This window comes from Cicer arietinum, chromosome 3 (assembly GCF_000331145.2).
Source record: "Cicer arietinum cultivar CDC Frontier isolate Library 1 chromosome 3, Cicar.CDCFrontier_v2.0, whole genome shotgun sequence".
NCBI lineage: Eukaryota > Viridiplantae > Streptophyta > Magnoliopsida > Fabales > Fabaceae > Cicer > Cicer arietinum.
In genome coordinates, this window is record NC_021162.2 from 34,917,528 (window position 1) to 34,923,067 (window position 5,540).

Consider the following 5,540-nt stretch of genomic DNA (forward strand, 5'->3'; position numbering starts at 1 on the left):
TATTGTTTCTAGAAAAATTATTCCCTGCCTCAAAGAAATATGTAGCATCATGCAGATTGATAGGTAATCATTACATGAGTATTGGGAGAGATTCAAGAAATTAGTGTCTAGCTGTCCTAATCACCAGATTTCTAAACAATTGCTCATCCAATATTTTTATGAAGGCTTGCTACCTATGGATAGAAGCATTTTGGATGCTGCTAGTGGGGGATCACTTGTCGATAAGACCCCAGAAGTGGCAAAAACTTTGATTGAGAACATGTCCATTAATTCTCAGCAGTTTACAACTAGAAGCAATTCAATAGTGTTGACAAGGGGTGTGAATGAAATTCAAGCTTCTTCCCACAAGCATTTAGAACCCAGACTTGATGAGCTTACATCTTTAGTAAAAAAATTGGCAATAGGTAAAATCCAAGCAGTGGTCTGTGGTATTTGCACTTCTTCAGAGCATCCTACAGATTCATGTCCTACATTGCAAAAAGATCCAATCGCTGATGCTCCTCAAGCACATGCAGCAAATATATACAATCCTCAAGTCAACTATGATCTTTCATCTAACAAGTACAATCCTGGTTGGAGAAACCATCCCAACCTGAGATGGGATAATTCATCTACACAACATAAGCCTAAGCAGTGACAACAACAAAATATTCCTCAACAGCAAAACAATGCACATTCATTAGAGGACCTCATTAAGCAAATGGCTGTCCAAAATCTCCAATTTCTACATAGAACAGAATCCACCATTCAAAATTTGGAAACAAAGATTGGTCAGCTAGCCACTTCAATTAATCAATTGCAGACTCAGGGTTCAAATCAATTGCTTGCACAATCAGTGGTAAATCCAAATGCTCCCAATGTAAGTGCAATTACATTGAGGTCTGGGAAAGCAGTTGAAATAGCAAAGGTACCTGAAACTACAGTAAAAAAATAACAAGGTTGCTGAGGACACTTTGATACCTGAAACTATTGATGTTAAGCAAAATATACCACTTCCTTTTCCTCAAAGGGGAGTGAAGACTAAGAAAAAGGACGAGGCAACTAAGGACAATGAAATCTTGGATACATTTAGGAAAGAGGAAGTGAACATTCCCCTCCTTGAAGCAATTAAACAGATTCCAAAATATGAAAAATTTATAAAAGATTTGTCCACACACAAGAGAAGGTTAAAAGGTAATGAAAGAGTAAACATGGGCCGAAATTTTTCAGCCCTCATTCAGCCCATGCCTCAGAAATCCAAAGATCCAGGAACTTTTCCCATTCCTTGTTTCATAGGCAATAGTCAATTTGAAAATATTATGTTAGATTTAGGAATTTCCATTAATGTTATGCCTACATCTATTTTTAACTCTCTTGTTCTTGGACCTTTACAGAGTACAAGTGTTACCATTCAATTGATGAACATGAGTAATGCTCGTTCTACTGGACTTTTGGAGGATGTACTTGTTCGAGTTAATGACACTTACCTCGACATGTTTGCTACTGATTTTCCTTCATTGTCTGGTTTTGATGATAATTGTACTTGTTAATTTTGTACAGACACTCAATTGTGCTCTGTGTGTGCTGAGATCGGAGCTGCCTTGTAGGTTGATCATTGTGCCGATATTGATATTTCTACTAACATAATTGATTTTGCAGACTTAGCTTCGGCCACTGGTGTTGTACCTTCCATTGAACAACCACTGACTATAGAGCTTAAACCACTTCTTGAAAGTTTGAAATATGCATATTTAGAAGGAAGTGGCAAGTTACATGTGATTATTTTATCCAAACTTGAAGATGAAAAGGAAGAGAAGCTGTTGAAAATTTTGAGAAAACACAGAAAGACAATCAAATGGACCTTGGCTCATATTCCTGGTATTAGCCCATCCATGTGTATGCATAGGATTCTACTAGAGGATGGGGTAAAATCAGTCAGGCAGCCCCAATGGCGACTTAACCCATTAAATTTGGATGTTGTAAAAAAAGAAGTGACAAAGCTCTTGCAAGCAGGAATTATATACCCTATCTGTGATAGTCAATGGGTGAGTCCGGTGCATGTAGTCCCTAAGAAAATTGGACTCACTGTGGTTAAAAATGAAAATAATGAACTTATCTCCACACGAGTGCAGAACAGTTGGAGGGTATGCATCGATTACATGAGACTAAACCTGACAACTAGAAAGGATCATTTTCCTGTACCGTTCATTGATCATATGCTTGCATTGATCATATGCTTGAACAGTTGGCTGGTAAGTCACATTATTGTTTTCTTGATGGTTTTTCTGGTTATTTTCAGATCCATATTGCACCAGAGAACCAAGAAAAGACCACGTTCACTTGCCCTTTCGGCATATTTGCCTATAGGAGGATGCACTTTGGCCTATGCAATGCTCCTGTCACTTTCCAACGCTACATGATTAGTATTTTCTCTGACTTGATAGAAAATTGTATTGAAATTTTCATGGATGATTTTACTGTGTATGGTTCCTCATTTGATGCATGCTTGAAAAATTTAGATAGAGTTTTGCATAGATGTATTGAATCTAACCTTTTGGTGAATTATGAAAAATGTCATTTTATGGTTGAACAAGGCATAGTTTTGGGACATGTGATCTCTAAAAATGGGATAGAAGTGGATCCTGCCAAGATTGATGTGATTTCTAATTTGTCTTACCCAACTTGCATCCGGGAGATTCGTTCTTTTCTTCTCCATGCATGTTTTTACAGGCGCTTTATCAAGGATTTCAGCAAGATAGCTATTCCGCTGTCAAATTTGCTGCAAAAAGATGTCAGTTTCACCTTTGATGACAAATGCAAGAATGCGTTTGATTTCTTAAAGGCATCACTGAACTCTACTCCCATAATTCAGCCACCCAATTAGACCTTCCCTTTTGAAATTATGTGTGATGCATCTAACTATGCAGTGGGAGCAGTCCTTGCACAAAGGGTTGGTAAGGTTGCCCATGTTAATTTTTATGCTTCTAGGACTTTAGATTCTGCACAGGCTAATTATACTACCACTAAAAAGGAACTTTTTGCTATTGTTTTTGCACTTGATAAGTTTAGATCGTATCCTTTAAATATTATTCATCTTCCTCTAATTTGCTTGTATCATTTGTTTTTTTTTTTTAAGTTTTTCTGGTTTGTCTACATTTGCTTCCTCTGATTCCGGTAAACCTGCACTATATCTATCTTGCTTTGACTTTTCAATGCCAAGTTGTTTGTCATAAAATTTAATATGTGTGGATTATTCCACCATCTGAGTTTCCCTATTAAACACTCTATAAGTCTTAGATTATTTAGTGTATCCAACGAAGGTACACTTTTGAGATCTAGAATCAAATTTACTAAGGTTATCTTTAGTGTTCAACATATAACATGTACAACCAAATTGTTTACTGAACCAAATAAATCAATGTGCAAAAGTTTAAGTGCTCTAGAAATGGAAACAACATTCTTTGAAGAAAAAGATGATTTAGCTCGTTTTCCTTTCTAACATGCCTCACAAAGAACATATGACTCAAGTTTTAAGTTTGGAAAATGTAACATCCCGACCTCAATTATCGACATTGTTATTCACAATTTTATCTTCCCCTAGTTAGGAATTAACAAGTTTTTGTCTTCCGTGGGAATTGAACTCGACACTTAGGGGATAAGTATCGTCCTTCATTGCTTCCCACTATTAATTGAGGAGTTTTTTTCCATCTGTGGGAATCGAACCCAATACCTAGGGGATAAGTATTGACGCCCAATTATTCCCACTACCAATTGAGTTGCAAACCTCTAATTAGGTCAAGTCTTTTTAACAATGAGATTAACATCAAGTTGGCATGTCCTAACCTCTTGTGCAGATCAACTGTTCTTTATTCACTAAGATGAGACGCTTCACTTCTTGTTTTTCCAAATTTGATAACTTTATTTTGTAATTTTTTTTTTCCTATGACTAGTAAAAAATATAGATCTATCTATTTGATCCATGTCTTACATGACTTTTGATTGAAGACAATATCATAACCACACTCACTTAATTTGACATATGTTTAGTAGGTTATGCATTAGTCCTTTTACTAGCATAAAAAATTTTAATAGAAGGGAGAAAATCATTATCTACTGTGCCACTCCCTATGATCTTACCCTTTTGATTTCCTCCATCCTTGAGAGTCAATTTTTTGAATATTAACTTTTCTTTTGTCATGTGTCGTGAGCAACCATTGTCGAGGTATCATGACTGGTGTTTCAACTTTGTTGCTAAGGATATATGCAAGATATATTATTTTATTTATAGGTGCCCACATTTGATTGGGTCCATGTTTGTTAGTTTTAAAAGGTATATTTTCTTTCAATGTTTTTAACATAGGACAAGTTCTTTTATCATGATCTTGCTTTAAGAAGTAAACGCAAGCAGTTTTGGAGTTTCCTCTATTGCCTCAAAGCCAATACCTTTTATGTTGTTTCTACTAACATAATAGACCAATAAAGCTTGTTTGCTTATGTCTATGCCATTTGCAGGAAAATTGTGAAATGTTTTTTCGTATAACAGAATTACAAATACTTACTTCTTAGGTTTTTGAGATATTTTCCTTTAGGTTCAGATTGTCGTTTTGTAAGTTTCCAATAACTTTTTCAAGAGAATTGTACTTGTCTATTAAGATAGAATGAGCTTTTATGAGGTTTTTTAGTTTTGAGGAGACATTGTGATTCATGTTTAGAAACTCATTTAACATAATTATAAGTTCATTTCAGGATACATCTGATAGTATCTCCATTTTATCATCAACAGATTTGTTGCCAAAGTTATACACATCTGCCATTAGAGCCATGTCTGCATGTTCTTCATATTTCTTAGAGGATGCATTAGAGTCATCCCACGTACTTATAAGACTCTTTTCCTTTATATTGAAGTATTTTCTTTGAGAGTTTATATAACATTCTAAAATGGAAAGACTAAAAACAATTAGAATTTCAAAATTTAAAATATTATAATTTTATAGGTTATTATGATTATATTATTATTAATAATATTTTTTATTTTATTATAAGAAAAAGTTGTTTTATATATTATTTGAAGACAAATAATGTTTTAAGTATTTTTATAAATTTATATACAAGTAAAAGGCTTTTTCAATAATCAATTTGTTTAAAATAAGGTAACGATAGTAAGTTGTTTTGTTTCTTAGAGATTTATAAGGCAATTCTTGCATGACTCAAAACTGTAAGAACTTGGGGCGTAAGCCTGGTCCACAATAATAGTAGAGGGTCACACCATAAAAAAAACATATATACGAAAATACAAAAACAAAAGTATAACATGACATGACATCAATTAATAAACAAGCATGCATATAAATAATATCATATAGTAAGCATGACTCGTGTGATAAAGCACCCTAATGCAATGTTTATATGTTAGTGCATATGATTCCAAAATTTCCACACTCTTCTCGAGGGGCGTAAATCATAAATGTACCACCTCTCACAGACCGTTACTAATTACCGAGGCGCCACCTATCATAGATCAGCAAGATTTACAACAATGCAGTCTATCACATACCTACACG